General features: G+C 53.7%; 1 pseudogene; it reads left to right on the forward strand.

The window, feature by feature from the left end:
- The first annotated feature begins 1,368 nt into the window (after positions 1-1,368).
- LOC123275897 (olfactory receptor 2AJ1-like) overlaps positions 1,369-23,366 on the forward strand; it is a 97,082-nt pseudogene continuing 75,084 nt past the window's right edge.

The following is a 23,366-nucleotide window of genomic DNA, read 5'->3' on the forward strand; positions in this document are numbered from 1 at the left end:
TCAGCCCTGCACCATCGGTCCCTGCGTCCAGGCTGGTCGTGCCTAGCTTCCTTCACCCTGGAAAAGCATCGAGGCACTTGGGGGATCGGACCCCAGAGCCGAGATGCAGATGCGAACTTACCGCTCGATGTGCGGGGCGAATCCATCTGGGGAGAGTCACTTGGCTTCCACAGAGACGTCTGGCCAACTGAGCGGGACCGGAAACACAGGACTTCTCAAGGCCCAGGATGGCCCGCCCCGATTGCTTTAAATAGCTTCCTCCGCTAGCCCTTCATTAAATATTGATGACCCGCAAGGAAGCTCACCCAACAAGTGGAAGTTGACCGTTAAGGGCCAGCTCCGAGGCTCCCAGGGACTTTCCCAAGTGTCCTAATGGTTTTCCCGGCATGACTTGGACTTCAGGCTCCCGACTTTTCCCATGGACAAATCCGTTGCTCTCGGTTGCGTTCCGTTACTCTGGGTTTCCCGTGCTCCGGGATGACCGGGAATTTCGATGTGGAGAGCCTTGCTCTGCTCGCCTACTTGGCACCTTTGCCCTAGCGTCTCCTGGAACACGTTTCGTGCCACCCTCAAAGTGTTTCCTTTTCCTTTCGGGTGAAGAAATGCCACTCAAAATTCGAGAAGTGAATCGTTATCTGGGATCTACCCACGCATCATGCCCAACTGCATTGAAGGCCGGGCGGAAGCCCATCCGCCTCATGCAGATAGAATGTGTGCTCCCGCAAGGTCCGCTGACAAAACCTCAAAGGTGGGGATGAGACAGCACACCTTCCTGGTTTGAAGGAAGGGAAACCGAGTCTCACTAGATGGTCCCTCCTTCTGTTGATGGCTATTGTCAGGTTTCGTCAAGGGACTCAAGTGGTCTGGAAAGGACAGCACTGCTGAGCCCCTTGGGGGGAAGGGCGGGGTGACAATTCGAAGAACATGGGAATTCCAATGGGAATCTCACCTCGCATCGTGGAAGACAGACGTTTCTTCCCTAGAAGACTTGAACAAACTAGAAACCAAAAGTGCCAATTTGCAGTACATAAGAGGGGAGAGAAAAACCAAGAGCCTTGAAGGCGCATGTCACAGTTGTGGTGGAAATGAGGGATTGGGGAAAACGTTAGCAGTCAGGCGTTTCAATTGAGTCTAAGTTCCACACAATGTTTTTTTATTGAGTTCATACTAGTTCGCATCATTGTGAAATTTCAGTTGTCCATGATTTCTTGTCCATCACCATAGGGGTGCTCCCCTTCTCCCCCTTGCCCACCCCTCTTCCCCTGGTAACCAAACTATTCTCTTTCTCCATTCTTTGTTTACACTCCACACACCAGTGGAATCGTATCGTGTTTGTCTTTCTCAGTCTGGCTTATTTCGATTAGCCGAATGCCCTCCCGGCACAGCCATGTTGTCGCGGACCCCTTGTCGGACATGGGATTTGCCAATATTTTCTCCCGGTTGGTGGGTTGTCTTTGGGATTTGATCCCAGTTTCCTTTGCCTTGCAGAAGTTCTTTAGTCTGATGAAGTCCCACTTGTTTAGTTTTTCTTTTGTTTCCCTTGTCTGAAAAGATACGCTACTTGGGAAGATCCTTTGCAGTTCCACGTCAAAGAGTGTGCTGCCGATAGTCTCTTCCAGGAGTTCGATGTTTTCTGGACTTCTCTTCAAGTCTTTGATCCACTTTGCCTTTATTTGGGGGTGTGGCGGGAGATAACGGCCTACTTTCCTTCTTGGGCAAGTGCTTGTCCAGATCTCCCAAGACCATTTACTGAGGAGATGATTTTTTCTCCACTGTACGTTCTCGGCATCTCTGTCAAAGATTAGCTGCCTGTAGCTGTGTGGTTTTATTTCTGGGCTTTCAGTTCTCTTCCCTTGATCTGTGTGCCTCTTTTGGTACCAGTACCGTGCCGTTTTGATCACTAGGGCTTTGCAGTCCACTTGGAAGTCAGGGATTGGGATGCCTCCAGCTTTGTTCTGTTTTGCTCAGGGTTGCTTTAGCAATTTGGGGTCTTTGGTGGCCCCATATGAATTTTAGGATTCTTTGTTCCACTTTGATGCAGAATGTCTTTGGGATTCTGACTGGGACCGCATCGGATCTGTAGATTGTTTTGCATGTTGTGGACATTTTCACTAGGCTTATTCTTCCAACCCATGTGCATGGAATCTCTTTGCATTCCTTTATGTCATCACCAATTTCTTTCAATAATGTCTCATAGTTTTCATTGTCTAAGTCCTTCACCTCCTTGGTTAAATTTATTCCTAGACATTTTGTTCTTTTGGTTGCTACCGTGAATGGAATGGTATCCTTGACTTCTCTTCCTGTAAGTTCATCATTAGAGTCTAGAAATGCAACTGATTTTTGTAAGTCGATTTTGTACCCCATAACGTTACTGTAGTTGTAAAGGGTCTCTAACAGTTTCCCGATGGATTCCTTAGGGTTTTCGAAATATAACATCATGTGATGTGCAAAGAGCGAGAATTTCACTTCTTCACTCCCTATTTGCATTCCTTTGATTCCTTTCCCTTGCCTAATTGCCCTGGCCAAAACCTCCAGTTCCATGTTGGATAAGAGTGGTGAGAGTGGGCATCCTTGTTGTCTTCCTGTTCTCAGGGGGATGGCTTTTCAGTTTTTCCCTACGGAGTATGATTTTCCTCTATCCCCATTCTGTTAAGAGCTTGTGTTTTTTTTAGCTTTTTATCCTAAATGGCTGTTGGGTCTTGTGAAATGCTTTCCCTGCGTCTACTGAGGTGATCATGTGGCTTTTATCCCTCATTTCTTTAAGGTTGTGTACCACACTGATTGGTTTGCAGATGGTGAGCCATCCCTGCATCCCTGGCATAAATCCCACTGATCCAGGATGTATGACCTTTCGGATGTATTGCTGTATTCGGGTTGCCAATATTTTGTTGAGAATTTTTACATCTCTGCTCATCAGCCATGTTGGCCTGCACTTTTCCTTTTTCGTGTTGTCCTCGTCAGGCTTTGGTGTCAGAGTGAGGTTGCCCTCATCAAATGTGTCAGGAAGCATTCCCCCTTCCCTAATTCTTTGGAATAGCTTGAGAGGGCTAGGCATTAAATCCTCCCTGAAAGTTGGGTAGAATTCTCCAGGGAAGCCGTCTGGTCCTGGGCTCCTACCTTTGCGGGGGCGGGGGGTGGGGGGGGTATGCTTTGGCTTACTGTCTGAATCTGGTTCCTTGTGATTGGCCTATTCTGATCATCTGTTTCTTCTGGATCCAGCTCCGGGAGGTTGCAAGAGTCTAAGAATGTGTCCATTTCTTGTAGACCGTCCCTTTTTTTGGCATATAGCTTTTCGTAGCGTTCGCTTCCAGTGCTTTGTATCTCTGTGGTCTCCCTTCTTCTTTCTGCTCTTTCACTTCTAATTTTATTTTTCTGAGGTTTCTTGCTCTTTCTTTGTAAGTCTGGCTAGGGGTCTGTCCATTGTGTTTATCTTCTCAAAGAACTCGTTCTTTGTTTCGTTGATGTTTTCGATCGCCTTTTGTGTTTCACTTGCATGTATTTTCGCTCTAATTTTTATTATTTCTCTCCTCCTGCTGACTTTGGCTTTGTTTGTTCTTCTTCGTTGAATTCACTTAAGGTGTAGTTTGAGATAGCTTATTTGGGATTTTTCATTTTTGCTAAGGTGAGCCAGTATTGTGATGAGTTCCCCTCTTAGTACTGCTTTTGCTGCATCCCAGATGAGTTGGTATGATATGTTTTCCTTTTCATTTGTCTACAGATTTTTTTGGTTTCTCCTTCAATTTCTGGAATGATCCATTGGTTGTTTGATAGCATGCCGTTTCGTCTCCACAACTTTGTCCCCTTCTCAGCTGTTTTCCTGTAATTAACTTCCATCTTCCTAGCCTTGGGACCAGAAAAGATGCTTGTTATTATTTCAATCTTCTTCAATTTCTCGAGGCTTGCCTTGTTTCCCAACTTATGTTCTATCCTTGAGAATGTTCGGTGTGCACTTCAGAAGAATGTGTATTCTGCTGTTTCCGGATGGAGTGTTCTATAGATCCAGAGAATTTGTAAGAAAGCCCAATGTGGACCCAACCAACCAACCAACTCCCCAACCACCAACCAACTCTGGTGTCTGCTTTTGTCACCCGAGCCTGTGAAACTCAACCCTGTGTGCTAAGATGAAGACGAGAAGCTGATAGAGAATCAAGCGAAGACGGGACTACCTCGAACAGACACTAAATGCCTTCAGTTACTTGAAAATCGTGCTGGGTAGGGGTGTGCTTTTGTGTTTTCGTGCATGCGTGTGTACGTGTGGGTAGCAGAAAGACCACCCGCTTGACAGAGAAGAAACATCCTTCGTTTCCATCAAAGGAGTGCTCTCTGCAACCACGGGATCCTTCCCAGTCTGTAGGTGGGGTCGCCCCGAGGTTTTCAGCCGGATGCTGTTCGACAGCTGCCATAGGCAGAAGGTGTCATGTGGGCAGGGAGAGTCCACAAGGGCGCAAGGACGTTTTGGCGGATGACGCTGTAACTGAGTAGCCTTCCTCAAAAGATTAGAATCCCCTACGCGGTCGAAAAGCTAAGCCCTGCTTCCAGAGGCCAAAGGGTCAATCTCCCTGCTAGGGTGTCTCCAGATTATTTATTTACTGATTGATTTATTCATTGATGCATTTATGCATTTATTTTTGTTTCTTAAACTCTTGGCCCGGAATGAAGGTGCTCACTAGGAGGCGCCCATGCTTGGACGCCAAGAGCGCTAGAGGCAGCCTGCAAGTTGCAGGCGGATGTCGAAAAGCTATTTGGGTCCCAGATTCAAGTTATGAGGCACGGCAGCTTAGAGGGCGATGCCTCCATGTTGTGGGTTCCTGGCGGCTCTTCCGCTTGGGCGCGGATGTCTCTGCAGAGAAAGGGCCCTGGAGCCTGCGCCTAGATGTCTCCTCCCGCCGCCGCACCAGCTGCCACGCCTCCACCGCTGCCACCAGGACGCCTCGTCTGCAGGTGGTTTCCCTGAGCGGCAGCCGCCGTCTGCGGGCACGGCAGCCAGGGCCTCTTGACAGCGCCCAGGGCCGTCTTCGCACAGGCCATGGGTTGACACTGCGGGCTCCGATGCCCAGCCCCGGGCTCTGAGGCTCCTCGGGGTGGGCAGCCTTGCACGCTAAGAGGGCTGAAACCGGCCTCTCGGCTCTAGCGAAAGAGTCAGCGGAAGTCCCGCCCACGAGGCCAGGGACGGCTTCCGGGAGTCCTGAGACAGCCTTCCTCCCCCTTCCTTATTAATAGGGCCATCCTGCACGGGGCTGTCTTGCCATAGCTCAAGTCCCGTTTGTCCTGGCACCACCGTGGCCCGGCTCGTGTTTCAGAAGCTGCATTCCACGGCGTGCAGCCAGGGAAACACAGTCTTTCCCTGGGTCTGCAGACAGGAAGGGTCGATCGGTCTGTGGAGAGCTATGGAGAGAGGGGAAGCTGGCGGAGGAGAGCTGGGGAGGGCTTTTCAAGACGAGATCTACCTACAGAGAGGGACACTCTGTAGACCTCTGGAGGTGGACGCAGATGTAGCCAGAGAGAGAGAGAGAGATTTGTGTATGGACATTCAGTCGGCCAAGGTCAGAATTGTTTCAATACAGGCAGAGTCTAATCACTTAGGAGTTGGAAATACGGGCATGAAACTCCTGTGTCCAGAATCTCTCACCTCAGAGCAGACTAGGGAGCCCTCTGGGAACAGAATGAAAAAATCAAGGAAATGAGCTCCTGGCATTCACCCTATGCTTCCAAGTGCTTTGGGTCTGTTTTCGCGTTCTCTTGAGGTGGATCCGTGCCCATATTAGTAGGACTGTGTGAGTCGGTCTGCGTGTGTGTGTGTGTGTGTGTGTGTGTGTGTGTGTGTATGTTTGAGAAGGAGAGAGAGAGAGAGACGGGTAGATTTAGAGATAAAGATAGAGATGAGAGTCTGGGGGTGGATTTTATGGCCCTCGTAATATTATCCGCACTAGGAGTTGATATGAGCTCTGCTGAGTATGGCCTGGTCGTAAAGAGTGTGCTGGGAGGATGCTGGCACGTGTGCTCAATGTCTACAGCCTCGAGGAAGCCTTGCACATCAGGCACCCCGAGTCAAAGGGAGAGTGGTTCGTGGCGGGATCAACTTACGCATTGGAATCTGGTATCTTTGTAGATCGAGGCTGTGAACTCTAGCTGGGCACCCCGACCACCTTCCCTCCTTGTCACAGGCAAAGGAGCCATGCCGCATCTCTGAAGAAGTGCAGGGAAGATGCGACAGAAGGCGAAGGGACCCAAACACCACCAAGAAGGCGCATTGAGTTTTCAAAGATATCTTTATTGTACCCAACGGACGCTCCGTACAGCCTATAAACCCAGGATGTGTTCTTGAAAGGGGGCACCTGATGGCACGGGACGAGACCCCGCTGAAGGAAGACCGCCAGGGGCCTCAGGGAGAAGGTGGCCTTTCTGTGTCCAACACTAGGGAAGATGATCGGTAGCTCTGAACGCCCACACATACACAAATGTCACAAGGAAGGAAAGAGGGAGACTCATGCACTTTCCTGAGTGATGGCTTGGGGTTCCTACTGTCCCTTTCCTGCCACTTTCTGTCCGTCTACGGTGCTCCCAAGGAAACTCCTAGGCAAAGCCTCCAGGGTCTTCTGGGCTTGATGCTTGAATCCATCGTCAATAGCTGGCGAGCGAAGTCGGATCCAAGGGCCGCTTTCCAGACTCAGGGCGAGGATGGAAACGCATTTTCCTGGACTCACTTGTTCAAGAAATGTAGCCCCTCTCCTTTTCTGAGCACGTGCCATGCCGAGGTCATATTGGGCTTGCGGTCTTGCTGGAAGGCCAACACGTGTGCACGAGTCCTTGTTAGACTCTTCTCCTTGCCTCGATTGGGTTCCCATCCTGGGATGTCCCTGATGGCCGAGGAGAGGATGATGGCAGGGAGGAGGTGCCGTTTTTCCCGACAGAGCTTTTGCTCCTTCAGACTTCAGGGAGGCTGTGCCCTGTCTGGTGCCCATGGAGCCTCCAGTGGCCCTGTGGATCTCGGCAACGGTCCCTGAGGCAGTCGAGTGCCACCACGGCACAGAGGGGAGCACTCCCTTTGGGTTCCCGAGGGAAGGACACTTCTTTCTGCCTTGGCCTCACCCCAGAACACGATGCGTGTTCCTCGTCCCTCCTCCTCCCCGACACGCTGGCTCGGCCCCCCAGCAGAGGAGGCTTGGATGCGGGTCTGGAAAAGGAGGCCTTCCTGCCCCTAAATCTGAGGCCCTGGTGAGCTTTGCAGCATGTCGAGCAGAGCCTGAAATTCCTCCTCGCTGAGGGGACCTTCCAGTGTTCCCGGAGGCTCCTCTGCCGGCGGATGCCCGTTCAGGAACGGCTGTGCCTTTTCCTGCAGCTCTGTGACTGCGAGCAGCTCATCTAGGAGGCTGGGGGTTTGCGCAGAGTGCTGCTGCTGTGGGCCCGGCTGAGCAGAGGGCTCTCCGGCTGATGGCTCCTCCCATGGCCACACGTGTGTGTCAGGGTGCGCGGGCTGCTGAACCGCCCTTCCCTGAGGCTCCTCTGGGGCCGGGAGGACCTGAGGCCACTCGCCCCAAGGCTGCATAGCGGGGAAGGCTCCTGGCCCACCCAGGTGCTGCCACCGTTGCTGAGGATGGTCAGGGTGAGGCTGAGGGGAGTGTGCGAAGGGCAGCCCCCTCCCGCCAGCGTGCCCGTCGTGCTGCTGGCATTTTCCTCCGGGTGTGGGCCGGAGAGGAGGCTGCATCGCCGAGAGACCCCCTGCCTGAGTCGGCCCGGTTGAGCAGGGACACACAAGTGTCCAAGGAGGGTGAACGTTCTCCTTTCCCAGCACAGGCTGGGCTGTCATGACCACCAGGGGCTCCGGTGGCCGGCCCACACAGGCCCCAGAGGGAACCCAAGGAACGAAGAACACCGGGCAGAGTGGAGGAGCGGCTGTCGCGGGCGATGGCAAGAGCCCAGGAGGGTGCCAGGGAGGCAGATGAGGAGAGCTGCTGGGGACAGAGGACAGGTTGCCTTGGTCCTGGAGGGCAGTCAGGGGAGCCCTGGGACTGGGGCCTTCCGCCAAGGCATTCACCGGGCCGCTTCCACTCTGGTCTGGGTGCCGAGCTCTTCGGTTCTGAAACCACACCTGGGCCAGAGAGAGAGACACACAGACACAGAAGACGTGAGGGCCTCCGGCTCTCCCTGTCGCTGATCTGCCAGCGACAGGGGCATGTCCCTGAGGCCTAATCTGAGGGGCATTCCATCTATCCCTTTCACCTGGTCCTTGCAAACTAGCTGCCAATTCAGGGCAACTGTCGACACCTGGCTAGCAGGGGCTCCCACATTGGCTAGAGTGGCGGGCCCGTCACGGGCTGCCCATGACCTCTTTTGCCCTCTCCTTTCCTCGAAATCCAAGCCTGGGCCCTGCCGCCTGGTTGACTTGGAAGGTCTTTCTCTGGGCAGGGCCTCGCTTGCAAGGCCCAGGGCTTTCCACACCGTGTCTGGGCCCTGGGTCATGGGGAGAATCCCACACAGCCCACGTTGGTCCGGCACCATGGCAGGGATCAAGACCCTTTCCACGTGGGACCAGCCGGGTGCAACCCCCGGAGACCTCACCTGAATTCTCGCCTCTGGGATGCCCGTTTGTCTGGCCAGTTCTTCCCTGGTAGCGATGCCAGGAAATCGGTCCTTCTGGAAGCTCTCAAGGAGGATCCCGGTTTGCCACGGAGTGATGTGTGTCCGCTTTCTTCCGCCTTCTTTTGGGAGGCATTGTGGAGGAGGACAAAGGAAGAAGAGAGAGATTGGAGGCTGATGGCACATTCGAAGGGAAACAGAAACGGGTGTGTGTCTGTGTGTGTGTGTGAGTGTGTGTGTGTCTGTGTCTGTGTGGAGGCGTCTCTACCTCTGTGCTCTTCCCTCAGCCCCTCTCCGCCCAGCGAGTCCTCTGAGATACTCCCGGACCAATGCTGGGTTGGCCCTGGGTCAAACCCCGCCCCCCCAGAGCGGATGGAAGAAGAGGATTCTGCACCTCCTAGCTGTTTCAGGACCGGCAGGTCAAAACCATTGCTGGCCAAGAAACAGCCCGCCGGCCCAACAGGGGCCCGGGGTCGCTATGGGCAACACGGAGGGGGCCAGAACAAGAGATCATGGGTTCTTCTCCCAAGCGCTCTCTGCCAAACGTCTAGCACTCCTAGGCAGGGAGGTTGCCTTGACCAGGACATCCTCGCAGGAAGTGCCCCTGGGATGCTGAGGACTCACCTGCGGCCCGAGCTTGGGGCTGCTCCTCTCCAGGCGATTGCCCTTCTCCCACGGAGCTCGCCGAGCCCGACCGGCTCTGCCTTAGATGTCTTCTGCGTTGGTTTTGAAACCAAACCTGAGTGCCAGGAGAAGGAGCCCTTGTTACCCAACTCTTGTCAACACAATTTCAAAGAGCTATGGCAGCGATTCAGAAGACGACAAACAAACAAGCAAGCAAACAAGCAAAGAAATGCAAGCCCAGCAATCTCTGTCCGCCCACGCTGGACAGGTTGACAATTCGCAGGCACTCTAGGACCCAAAGGACAATGCTTGTGTCTCCAAAGGAGAGCACGAAAGGTGGGAAAACGCCCCATCTGCCACCCGGGGAAAGAATCCTTGCTTCCCGGCTCCCCGACCTGCTCTCCAAAGGAAACGCCCCAGATCGAGGGGACAAGGCTTGCCCTGCCCAAGGCAGGGCGGCTCACTCACAGGCGCTCTCTCCCCACCTCCTTCTTTCCTGGAACCAGGCCCCTTTCTCTCTCGGTCTTTCTGTCTCTGTCTCTGATTCTCTCCACCCGTCCATCTCCCCTTCCCTCCTCTGTCTCTCTGCCTCTGTCTCCTGCTCTCCCCCCTCCCTCTCTTCTCCCGCTTGCTCTCTCCTGTCCTTTGCACCTCATCTTTGCTGTGGTCCCTGCCTGATTCCCACATTTTCATGTCTCTCTTGTCCCCACAGGCAAGGCTCTCTCCTAACACCTTCAGGACGAGGATTTCAGTCAGCGCTGTCTCGGACCCCAGAGGGGGACGTCAAGTGAAAGAAATGCGCCTTCTCCCCAGCACTGCCCTCAAATGCAAGTCCGCGTAGCCCGTGGCTTCTACGAGGCCGCGGCAAAGGCAAAGACCCTGATGTCAGAGCCTCCCTCCAGTCAACCGCCTTAACCTGTTGGGCGGGGATGTGAATCTGCCTTCTCCCAGAGGAACTGTATTCTTTCCAGCTGCCTCTGGGGTCACGGGAGAGCTGCGGCTTACCTTTCTTTTTCTGTCGACCGTCGCACTGAAACACCCTTCAGTACGGCATGGGGCTTTAAAGCGTCTGTTGTGCCTCCCCCATTGGAGACGCTTAGGAGCACCAAATCCACCGTCAAAACCGGCTTTCGAAACTAGAGACGCCCATCGACTCTTAAGCAGAGTCCTCCACGCTACATACTCCTGCCCATTCTGTGCTAAAGACAGCAGCGAGCAAGCGGAACCTCTCGTGACCGTCTTGACTCCCCGGCTTCAAACCCCTCGAGGGGCCACATAGGACTGAACTTTTGGCTCTCTGGTGAATGACCCAGGATAGTCCCTTCCCCGTCAGTGAATCCCCCAAACCAACCAAGATTTCCACCGCTGCTCAAAGGCACAGACCCGTTTCCTGTTTTCTGGCATTCTTCCCATGGGACGACCTACAGGCCATAAGCTTCTAAGCAGGCTAGCTGCCCGAAGAGACTGACCTGCAGAGGGCTTAGCCCCGATCGTGTGTGTCCCTTGACCCTGGGAGAGAATGACAGAGAGACTCAAGCCCACCTGGACTCTGCATTCCGGAATGTCAATCTCTTGGGCCAGGCGTTCTCTGGTGGCGATCCCAGGGTAAGGGTTCTGTTGAAACGCTGCTCGCAGAGCGTCCCTCTGACTCGCCTTCAAAACAATCCTCCTGCGTCGGGATCCTCTCTGATGCGGGCCTGTGGGAGACAAGAGGGAAAATGGACTAGGAAGGCTTCCGTACCGATGCAGACCGGCGGTGCAAGCCTAGCTCTTCTCTTTCTGCTGTGTGAAAAACGGCCTAGTCGGGGGGATTCCTGTCCGTTTGGAACGAAAGGACACACGTAGGGCCATGTGGGTTGGAAACCAGGGAGGTCTCCACAGGCCTTTTGGAAAGGATGATGGTCAACGATCTAAAGGATCAACCAACAGCTCACAAATACTCCATCGAATTACACGCAGAGAAAATCGGGAGGCCACGGAAACAACAGATATTCTTGGACGTAAAAGGGACCTCCTTTAGACTTTCAGCAAACAGCAATCCCCCCTTCCCAAAGCACCCAACTTGGGGTCCATGGGAATGGAAGCTGTTTTGCTCAAACGAAGCCTGGAATACTTGGTAATTCATGTGCCGTTCTCTGCCGCCAGAGAGCCACCCTGAAGACTTTCGGTGGCGGAGGCATGGATGGGAATCACGGCCACCGATTGGCATTTTCACTGCAAGGAAGCAAGGTCCCAGCTTCTCTCCCACCCCTCCCCCCCGCCCCCAGCCCTGCAAGTGGTCCCTGGAACTCAGCCCTGCACCATCGGTCCCTGCGTCCAGGCTGGTCGTGCCTAGCTTCCTTCACCCTGGAAAAGCATCGAGGCACTTGGGGGATCGGACCCCAGAGCCGAGATGCAGATGCGAACTTACCGCTCGATGTGCGGGGCGAATCCATCTGGGGAGAGTCACTTGGCTTCCACAGAGACGTCTGGCCAACTGAGCGGGACCGGAAACACAGGACTTCTCAAGGCCCAGGATGGCCCGCCCCGATTGCTTTAAATAGCTTCCTCCGCTAGCCCTTCATTAAATATTGATGACCCGCAAGGAAGCTCACCCAACAAGTGGAAGTTGACCGTTAAGGGCCAGCTCCGAGGCTCCCAGGGACTTTCCCAAGTGTCCTAATGGTTTTCCCGGCATGACTTGGACTTCAGGCTCCCGACTTTTCCCATGGACAAATCCGTTGCTCTCGGTTGCGTTCCGTTACTCTGGGTTTCCCGTGCTCCGGGATGACCGGGAATTTCGATGTGGAGAGCCTTGCTCTGCTCGCCTACTTGGCACCTTTGCCCTAGCGTCTCCTGGAACACGTTTCGTGCCACCCTCAAAGTGTTTCCTTTTCCTTTCGGGTGAAGAAATGCCACTCAAAATTCGAGAAGTGAATCGTTATCTGGGATCTACCCACGCATCATGCCCAACTGCATTGAAGGCCGGGCGGAAGCCCATCCGCCTCATGCAGATAGAATGTGTGCTCCCGCAAGGTCCGCTGACAAAACCTCAAAGGTGGGGATGAGACAGCACACCTTCCTGGTTTGAAGGAAGGGAAACCGAGTCTCACTAGATGGTCCCTCCTTCTGTTGATGGCTATTGTCAGGTTTCGTCAAGGGACTCAAGTGGTCTGGAAAGGACAGCACTGCTGAGCCCCTTGGGGGGAAGGGCGGGGTGACAATTCGAAGAACATGGGAATTCCAATGGGAATCTCACCTCGCATCGTGGAAGACAGACGTTTCTTCCCTAGAAGACTTGAACAAACTAGAAACCAAAAGTGCCAATTTGCAGTACATAAGAGGGGAGAGAAAAACCAAGAGCCTTGAAGGCGCATGTCACAGTTGTGGTGGAAATGAGGGATTGGGGAAAACGTTAGCAGTCAGGCGTTTCAATTGAGTCTAAGTTCCACACAATGTTTTTTTATTGAGTTCATACTAGTTCGCATCATTGTGAAATTTCAGTTGTCCATGATTTCTTGTCCATCACCATAGGGGTGCTCCCCTTCTCCCCCTTGCCCACCCCTCTTCCCCTGGTAACCAAACTATTCTCTTTCTCCATTCTTTGTTTACACTCCACACACCAGTGGAATCGTATCGTGTTTGTCTTTCTCAGTCTGGCTTATTTCGATTAGCCGAATGCCCTCCCGGCACAGCCATGTTGTCGCGGACCCCTTGTCGGACATGGGATTTGCCAATATTTTCTCCCGGTTGGTGGGTTGTCTTTGGGATTTGATCCCAGTTTCCTTTGCCTTGCAGAAGTTCTTTAGTCTGATGAAGTCCCACTTGTTTAGTTTTTCTTTTGTTTCCCTTGTCTGAAAAGATACGCTACTTGGGAAGATCCTTTGCAGTTCCACGTCAAAGAGTGTGCTGCCGATAGTCTCTTCCAGGAGTTCGATGTTTTCTGGACTTCTCTTCAAGTCTTTGATCCACTTTGCCTTTATTTGGGGGTGTGGCGGGAGATAACGGCCTACTTTCCTTCTTGGGCAAGTGCTTGTCCAGATCTCCCAAGACCATTTACTGAGGAGATGATTTTTTCTCCACTGTACGTTCTCGGCATCTCTGTCAAAGATTAGCTGCCTGTAGCTGTGTGGTTTTATTTCTGGGCTTTCAGTTCTCTTCCCTTGATCTGTGTGCCTCTTTTGGTACCAGTACCGTGCCGTTTTGATCACTAGGGCTTTGCAGTCCACTTGGAAGTCAGGGATTGGGATGCCTCCAGCTTTGTTCTGTTTTGCTCAGGGTTGCTTTAGCAATTTGGGGTCTTTGGTGGCCCCATATGAATTTTAGGATTCTTTGTTCCACTTTGATGCAGAATGTCTTTGGGATTCTGACTGGGACCGCATCGGATCTGTAGATTGTTTTGCATGTTGTGGACATTTTCACTAGGCTTATTCTTCCAACCCATGTGCATGGAATCTCTTTGCATTCCTTTATGTCATCACCAATTTCTTTCAATAATGTCTCATAGTTTTCATTGTCTAAGTCCTTCACCTCCTTGGTTAAATTTATTCCTAGACATTTTGTTCTTTTGGTTGCTACCGTGAATGGAATGGTATCCTTGACTTCTCTTCCTGTAAGTTCATCATTAGAGTCTAGAAATGCAACTGATTTTTGTAAGTCGATTTTGTACCCCATAACGTTACTGTAGTTGTAAAGGGTCTCTAACAGTTTCCCGATGGATTCCTTAGGGTTTTCGAAATATAACATCATGTGATGTGCAAAGAGCGAGAATTTCACTTCTTCACTCCCTATTTGCATTCCTTTGATTCCTTTCCCTTGCCTAATTGCCCTGGCCAAAACCTCCAGTTCCATGTTGGATAAGAGTGGTGAGAGTGGGCATCCTTGTTGTCTTCCTGTTCTCAGGGGGATGGCTTTTCAGTTTTTCCCTACGGAGTATGATTTTCCTCTATCCCCATTCTGTTAAGAGCTTGTGTTTTTTTTAGCTTTTTATCCTAAATGGCTGTTGGGTCTTGTGAAATGCTTTCCCTGCGTCTACTGAGGTGATCATGTGGCTTTTATCCCTCATTTCTTTAAGGTTGTGTACCACACTGATTGGTTTGCAGATGGTGAGCCATCCCTGCATCCCTGGCATAAATCCCACTGATCCAGGATGTATGACCTTTCGGATGTATTGCTGTATTCGGGTTGCCAATATTTTGTTGAGAATTTTTACATCTCTGCTCATCAGCCATGTTGGCCTGCACTTTTCCTTTTTCGTGTTGTCCTCGTCAGGCTTTGGTGTCAGAGTGAGGTTGCCCTCATCAAATGTGTCAGGAAGCATTCCCCCTTCCCTAATTCTTTGGAATAGCTTGAGAGGGCTAGGCATTAAATCCTCCCTGAAAGTTGGGTAGAATTCTCCAGGGAAGCCGTCTGGTCCTGGGCTCCTACCTTTGCGGGGGCGGGGGGTGGGGGGGGTATGCTTTGGCTTACTGTCTGAATCTGGTTCCTTGTGATTGGCCTATTCTGATCATCTGTTTCTTCTGGATCCAGCTCCGGGAGGTTGCAAGAGTCTAAGAATGTGTCCATTTCTTGTAGACCGTCCCTTTTTTTGGCATATAGCTTTTCGTAGCGTTCGCTTCCAGTGCTTTGTATCTCTGTGGTCTCCCTTCTTCTTTCTGCTCTTTCACTTCTAATTTTATTTTTCTGAGGTTTCTTGCTCTTTCTTTGTAAGTCTGGCTAGGGGTCTGTCCATTGTGTTTATCTTCTCAAAGAACTCGTTCTTTGTTTCGTTGATGTTTTCGATCGCCTTTTGTGTTTCACTTGCATGTATTTTCGCTCTAATTTTTATTATTTCTCTCCTCCTGCTGACTTTGGCTTTGTTTGTTCTTCTTCGTTGAATTCACTTAAGGTGTAGTTTGAGATAGCTTATTTGGGATTTTTCATTTTTGCTAAGGTGAGCCAGTATTGTGATGAGTTCCCCTCTTAGTACTGCTTTTGCTGCATCCCAGATGAGTTGGTATGATATGTTTTCCTTTTCATTTGTCTACAGATTTTTTTGGTTTCTCCTTCAATTTCTGGAATGATCCATTGGTTGTTTGATAGCATGCCGTTTCGTCTCCACAACTTTGTCCCCTTCTCAGCTGTTTTCCTGTAATTAACTTCCATCTTCCTAGCCTTGGGACCAGAAAAGATGCTTGTTATTATTTCAATCTTCTTCAATTTCTCGAGGCTTGCCTTGTTTCCCAACTTATGTTCTATCCTTGAGAATGTTCGGTGTGCACTTCAGAAGAATGTGTATTCTGCTGTTTCCGGATGGAGTGTTCTATAGATCCAGAGAATTTGTAAGAAAGCCCAATGTGGACCCAACCAACCAACCAACTCCCCAACCACCAACCAACTCTGGTGTCTGCTTTTGTCACCCGAGCCTGTGAAACTCAACCCTGTGTGCTAAGATGAAGACGAGAAGCTGATAGAGAATCAAGCGAAGACGGGACTACCTCGAACAGACACTAAATGCCTTCAGTTACTTGAAAATCGTGCTGGGTAGGGGTGTGCTTTTGTGTTTTCGTGCATGCGTGTGTACGTGTGGGTAGCAGAAAGACCACCCGCTTGACAGAGAAGAAACATCCTTCGTTTCCATCAAAGGAGTGCTCTCTGCAACCACGGGATCCTTCCCAGTCTGTAGGTGGGGTCGCCCCGAGGTTTTCAGCCGGATGCTGTTCGACAGCTGCCATAGGCAGAAGGTGTCATGTGGGCAGGGAGAGTCCACAAGGGCGCAAGGACGTTTTGGCGGATGACGCTGTAACTGAGTAGCCTTCCTCAAAAGATTAGAATCCCCTACGCGGTCGAAAAGCTAAGCCCTGCTTCCAGAGGCCAAAGGGTCAATCTCCCTGCTAGGGTGTCTCCAGATTATTTATTTACTGATTGATTTATTCATTGATGCATTTATGCATTTATTTTTGTTTCTTAAACTCTTGGCCCGGAATGAAGGTGCTCACTAGGAGGCGCCCATGCTTGGACGCCAAGAGCGCTAGAGGCAGCCTGCAAGTTGCAGGCGGATGTCGAAAAGCTATTTGGGTCCCAGATTCAAGTTATGAGGCACGGCAGCTTAGAGGGCGATGCCTCCATGTTGTGGGTTCCTGGCGGCTCTTCCGCTTGGGCGCGGATGTCTCTGCAGAGAAAGGGCCCTGGAGCCTGCGCCTAGATGTCTCCTCCCGCCGCCGCACCAGCTGCCACGCCTCCACCGCTGCCACCAGGACGCCTCGTCTGCAGGTGGTTTCCCTGAGCGGCAGCCGCCGTCTGCGGGCACGGCAGCCAGGGCCTCTTGACAGCGCCCAGGGCCGTCTTCGCACAGGCCATGGGTTGACACTGCGGGCTCCGATGCCCAGCCCCGGGCTCTGAGGCTCCTCGGGGTGGGCAGCCTTGCACGCTAAGAGGGCTGAAACCGGCCTCTCGGCTCTAGCGAAAGAGTCAGCGGAAGTCCCGCCCACGAGGCCAGGGACGGCTTCCGGGAGTCCTGAGACAGCCTTCCTCCCCCTTCCTTATTAATAGGGCCATCCTGCACGGGGCTGTCTTGCCATAGCTCAAGTCCCGTTTGTCCTGGCACCACCGTGGCCCGGCTCGTGTTTCAGAAGCTGCATTCCACGGCGTGCAGCCAGGGAAACACAGTCTTTCCCTGGGTCTGCAGACAGGAAGGGTCGATCGGTCTGTGGAGAGCTATGGAGAGAGGGGAAGCTGGCGGAGGAGAGCTGGGGAGGGCTTTTCAAGACGAGATCTACCTACAGAGAGGGACACTCTGTAGACCTCTGGAGGTGGACGCAGATGTAGCCAGAGAGAGAGAGAGAGATTTGTGTATGGACATTCAGTCGGCCAAGGTCAGAATTGTTTCAATACAGGCAGAGTCTAATCACTTAGGAGTTGGAAATACGGGCATGAAACTCCTGTGTCCAGAATCTCTCACCTCAGAGCAGACTAGGGAGCCCTCTGGGAACAGAATGAAAAAATCAAGGAAATGAGCTCCTGGCATTCACCCTATGCTTCCAAGTGCTTTGGGTCTGTTTTCGCGTTCTCTTGAGGTGGATCCGTGCCCATATTAGTAGGACTGTGTGAGTCGGTCTGCGTGTGTGTGTGTGTGTGTGTGTGTGTGTGTGTGTGTATGTTTGAGAAGGAGAGAGAGAGAGAGACGGGTAGATTTAGAGATAAAGATAGAGATGAGAGTCTGGGGGTGGATTTTATGGCCCTCGTAATATTATCCGCACTAGGAGTTGATATGAGCTCTGCTGAGTATGGCCTGGTCGTAAAGAGTGTGCTGGGAGGATGCTGGCACGTGTGCTCAATGTCTACAGCCTCGAGGAAGCCTTGCACATCAGGCACCCCGAGTCAAAGGGAGAGTGGTTCGTGGCGGGATCAACTTACGCATTGGAATCTGGTATCTTTGTAGATCGAGGCTGTGAACTCTAGCTGGGCACCCCGACCACCTTCCCTCCTTGTCACAGGCAAAGGAGCCATGCCGCATCTCTGAAGAAGTGCAGGGAAGATGCGACAGAAGGCGAAGGGACCCAAACACCACCAAGAAGGCGCATTGAGTTTTCAAAGATATCTTTATTGTACCCAACGGACGCTCCGTACAGCCTATAAACCCAGGATGTGTTCTTGAAAGGGGGCACCTGATGGCACGGGACGAGACCCCGCTGAAGGAAGACCGCCAGGGGCCTCAGGGAGAAGGTGGCCTTTCTGTGTCCAACACTAGGGAAGATGATCGGTAGCTCTGAACGCCCACACATACACAAATGTCACAAGGAAGGAAAGAGGGAGACTCATGCACTTTCCTGAGTGATGGCTTGGGGTTCCTACTGTCCCTTTCCTGCCACTTTCTGTCCGTCTACGGTGCTCCCAAGGAAACTCCTAGGCAAAGCCTCCAGGGTCTTCTGGGCTTGATGCTTGAATCCATCGTCAATAGCTGGCGAGCGAAGTCGGATCCAAGGGCCGCTTTCCAGACTCAGGGCGAGGATGGAAACGCATTTTCCTGGACTCACTTGTTCAAGAAATGTAGCCCCTCTCCTTTTCTGAGCACGTGCCATGCCGAGGTCATATTGGGCTTGCGGTCTTGCTGGAAGGCCAACACGTGTGCACGAGTCCTTGTTAGACTCTTCTCCTTGCCTCGATTGGGTTCCCATCCTGGGATGTCCCTGATGGCCGAGGAGAGGATGATGGCAGGGAGGAGGTGCCGTTTTTCCCGACAGAGCTTTTGCTCCTTCAGACTTCAGGGAGGCTGTGCCCTGTCTGGTGCCCATGGAGCCTCCAGTGGCCCTGTGGATCTCGGCAACGGTCCCTGAGGCAGTCGAGTGCCACCACGGCACAGAGGGGAGCACTCCCTTTGGGTTCCCGAGGGAAGGACACTTCTTTCTGCCTTGGCCTCACCCCAGAACACGATGCGTGTTCCTCGTCCCTCCTCCTCCCCGACACGCTGGCTCGGCCCCCCAGCAGAGGAGGCTTGGATGCGGGTCTGGAAAAGGAGGCCTTCCTGCCCCTAAATCTGAGGCCCTGGTGAGCTTTGCAGCATGTCGAGCAGAGCCTGAAATTCCTCCTCGCTGAGGGGACCTTCCAGTGTTCCCGGAGGCTCCTCTGCCGGCGGATGCCCGTTCAGGAACGGCTGTGCCTTTTCCTGCAGCTCTGTGACTGTGAGCAGCTCATCTAGGAGGCTGGGGGTTTGCGCAGAGTGCTGCTGCTGTGGGCCCGGCTGAGCAGAGGGCTCTCCGGCTGATGGCTCCTCCCATGGCCACACGTGTGTGTCAGGGTGCGCGGGCTGCTGAACCGCCCTTCCCTGAGGCTCCTCTGGGGCCGGGAGGACCTGAGGCCACTCGCCCCAAGGCTGCATAGCGGGGAAGGCTCCTGGCCCACCCAGGTGCTGCCACCGTTGCTGAGGATGGTCAGGGTGAGGCTGAGGGGAGTGTGCGAAGGGCAGCCCCCTCCCGCCAGCGTGCCCGTCGTGCTGCTGGCATTTTCCTCCGGGTGTGGGCCGGAGAGGAGGCTGCATCGCCGAGAGACCCCCTGCCTGAGTCGGCCCGGTTGAGCAGGGACACACAAGTGTCCAAGGAGGGTGAACGTTCTCCTTTCCCAGCACAGGCTGGGCTGTCATGACCACCAGGGGCTCCGGTGGCCGGCCCACACAGGCCCCAGAGGGAACCCAAGGAACGAAGAACACCGGGCAGAGTGGAGGAGCGGCTGTCGCGGGCGATGGCAAGAGCCCAGGAGGGTGCCAGGGAGGCAGATGAGGAGAGCTGCTGGGGACAGAGGACAGGTTGCCTTGGTCCTGGAGGGCAGTCAGGGGAGCCCTGGGACTGGGGCCTTCCGCCAAGGCATTCACCGGGCCGCTTCCACTCTGGTCTGGGTGCCGAGCTCTTCGGTTCTGAAACCACACCTGGGCCAGAGAGAGAGACACACAGACACAGAAGACGTGAGGGCCTCCGGCTCTCCCTGTCGCTGATCTGCCAGCGACAGGGGCATGTCCCTGAGGCCTAATCTGAGGGGCATTCCATCTATCCCTTTCACCTGGTCCTTGCAAACTAGCTGCCAATTCAGGGCAACTGTCGACACCTGGCTAGCAGGGGCTCCCACATTGGCTAGAGTGGCGGGCCCGTCACGGGCTGCCCATGACCTCTTTTGCCCTCTCCTTTCCTCGAAATCCAAGCCTGGGCCCTGCCGCCTGGTTGACTTGGAAGGTCTTTCTCTGGGCAGGGCCTCGCTTGCAAGGCCCAGGGCTTTCCACACCGTGTCTGGGCCCTGGGTCATGGGGAGAATCCCACACAGCCCACGTTGGTCCGGCACCATGGCAGGGATCAAGACCCTTTCCACGTGGGACCAGCCGGGTGCGACCCCCGGAGACCTCACCTGAATTCTCGCCTCTGGGATGCCCGTTTGTCTGGCCAGTTCTTCCCTGGTAGCGATGCCAGGAAATCGGTCCTTCTGGAAGCTCTCAAGGAGGATCCCGGTTTGCCACGGAGTGATGTGTGTCCGCTTTCTTCCGCCTTCTTTTGGGAGGCATTGTGGAGGAGGACAAAGGAAGAAGAGAGAGATTGGAGGCTGATGGCACATTCGAAGGGAAACAGAAACGGGTGTGTGTCTGTGTGTGTGTGTGAGTGTGTGTGTGTCTGTGTCTGTGTGGAGGCGTCTCTACCTCTGTGCTCTTCCCTCAGCCCCTCTCCGCCCAGCGAGTCCTCTGAGATACTCCCGGACCAATGCTGGGTTGGCCCTGGGTCAAACCCCGCCCCCCCAGAGCGGATGGAAGAAGAGGATTCTGCACCTCCTAGCTGTTTCAGGACCGGCAGGTCAAAACCATTGCTGGCCAAGAAACAGCCCGCCGGCCCAACAGGGGCCCGGGGTCGCTATGGGCAACACGGAGGGGGCCAGAACAAGAGATCATGGGTTCTTCTCCCAAGCGCTCTCTGCCAAACGTCTAGCACTCCTAGGCAGGGAGGTTGCCTTGACCAGGACATCCTCGCAGGAAGTGCCCCTGGGATGCTGAGGACTCACCTGCGGCCCGAGCTTGGGGCTGCTCCTCTCCAGGCGATTGCCCTTCTCCCACGGAGCTCGCCGAGCCCGACCGGCTCTGCCTTAGATGTCTTCTGCGTTGGTTTTGAAACCAAACCTGAGTGCCAGGAGAAGGAGCCCTTGTTACCCAACTCTTGTCAACACAATTTCAAAGAGCTATGGCAGCGATTCAGAAGACGACAAACAAACAAGCAAGCAAACAAGCAAAGAAATGCAAGCCCAGCAATCTCTGTCCGCCCACGCTGGACAGGTTGACAATTCGCAGGCACTCTAGGACCCAAAGGACAATGCTTGTGTCTCCAAAGGAGAGCACGAAAGGTGGGAAAACGCCCCATCTGCCACCCGGGGAAAGAATCCTTGCTTCCCGGCTCCCCGACCTGCTCTCCAAAGGAAACGCCCCAGATCGAGGGGACAAGGCTTGCCCTGCCCAAGGCAGGGCGGCTCACTCACAGGCGCTCTCTCCCCACCTCCTTCTTTCCTGGAACCAGGCCCCTTTCTCTCTCGGTCTTTCTGTCTCTGTCTCTGATTCTCTCCACCCGTCCATCTCCCCTTCCCTCCTCTGTCTCTCTGCCTCTGTCTCCTGCTCTCCCCCCTCCCTCTCTTCTCCCGCTTGCTCTCTCCTGTCCTTTGCACCTCATCTTTGCTGTGGTCCCTGCCTGATTCCCACATTTTCATGTCTCTCTTGTCCCCACAGGCAAGGCTCTCTCCTAACACCTTCAGGACGAGGATTTCAGTCAGCGCTGTCTCGGACCCCAGAGGGGGACGTCAAGTGAAAGAAATGCGCCTTCTCCCCAGCACTGCCCTCAAATGCAAGTCCGCGTAGCCCGTGGCTTCTACGAGGCCGCGGCAAAGGCAAAGACCCTGATGTCAGAGCCTCCCTCCAGTCAACCGCCTTAACCTGTTGGGCGGGGATGTGAATCTGCCTTCTCCCAGAGGAACTGTATTCTTTCCAGCTGCCTCTGGGGTCACGGGAGAGCTGCGGCTTACCTTTCTTTTTCTGTCGACCGTCGCACTGAAACACCCTTCAGTACGGCATGGGGCTTTAAAGCGTCTGTTGTGCCTCCCCCATTGGAGACGCTTAGGAGCACCAAATCCACCGTCAAAACCGGCTTTCGAAACTAGAGACGCCCATCGACTCTTAAGCAGAGTCCTCCACGCTACATACTCCTGCCCATTCTGTGCTAAAGACAGCAGCGAGCAAGCGGAACCTCTCGTGACCGTCTTGACTCCCCGGCTTCAAACCCCTCGAGGGGCCACATAGGACTGAACTTTTGGCTCTCTGGTGAATGACCCAGGATAGTCCCTTCCCCGTCAGTGAATCCCCCAAACCAACCAAGATTTCCACCGCTGCTCAAAGGCACAGACCCGTTTCCTGTTTTCTGGCATTCTTCCCATGGGACGACCTACAGGCCATAAGCTTCTAAGCAGGCTAGCTGCCCGAAGAGACTGACCTGCAGAGGGCTTAGCCCCGATCGTGTGTGTCCCTTGACCCTGGGAGAGAATGACAGAGAGACTCAAGCCCACCTGGACTCTGCATTCCGGAATGTCAATCTCTTGGGCCAGGCGTTCTCTGGTGGCGATCCCAGGGTAAGGGTTCTGTTGAAACGCTGCTCGCAGAGCGTCCCTCTGACTCGCCTTCAAAACAATCCTCCTGCGTCGGGATCCTCTCTGATGCGGGCCTGTGGGAGACAAGAGGGAAAATGGACTAGGAAGGCTTCCGTACCGATGCAGACCGGCGGTGCAAGCCTAGCTCTTCTCTTTCTGCTGTGTGAAAAACGGCCTAGTCGGGGGGATTCCTGTCCGTTTGGAACGAAAGGACACACGTAGGGCCATGTGGGTTGGAAACCAGGGAGGTCTCCACAGGCCTTTTGGAAAGGATGATGGTCAACGATCTAAAGGATCAACCAACAGCTCACAAATACTCCATCGAATTACACGCAGAGAAAATCGGGAGGCCACGGAAACAACAGATATTCTTGGACGTAAAAGGGACCTCCTTTAGACTTTCAGCAAACAGCAATCCCCCCTTCCCAAAGCACCCAACTTGGGGTCCATGGGAATGGAAGCTGTTTTGCTCAAACGAAGCCTGGAATACTTGGTAATTCATGTGCCGTTCTCTGCCGCCTGAGAGCCACCCTGAAGACTTTCGGTGGCGGAGGCATGGATGGGAATCACGGCCACCGATTGGCATTTTCACTGCAAGGAAGCAAGGTCCCAGCTTCTCTCCCACCCCTCCCCCCCGCCCCCAGCCCTGCAAGTGGTCCCTGGAACTCAGCCCTGCACCATCGGTCCCTGCGTCCAGGCTGGTCGTGCCTAGCTTCCTTCACCCTGGAAAAGCATCGAGGCACTTGGGGGATCGGACCCCAGAGCCGAGATGCAGATGCGAACTTACCGCTCGATGTGCGGGGCGAATCCATCTGGGGAGAGTCACTTGGCTTCCACAGAGACGTCTGGCCAACTGAGCGGGACCGGAAACACAGGACTTCTCAAGGCCCAGGATGGCCCGCCCCGATTGCTTTAAATAGCTTCCTCCGCTAGCCCTTCATTAAATATTGATGACCCGCAAGGAAGCTCACCCAACAAGTGGAAGTTGACCGTTAAGGGCCAGCTCCGAGGCTCCCAGGGACTTTCCCAAGTGTCCTAATGGTTTTCCCGGC

This window comes from Equus asinus, chromosome 2 (assembly GCF_041296235.1).
Source record: "Equus asinus isolate D_3611 breed Donkey chromosome 2, EquAss-T2T_v2, whole genome shotgun sequence".
Taxonomy (NCBI): domain Eukaryota; kingdom Metazoa; phylum Chordata; class Mammalia; order Perissodactyla; family Equidae; genus Equus; species Equus asinus.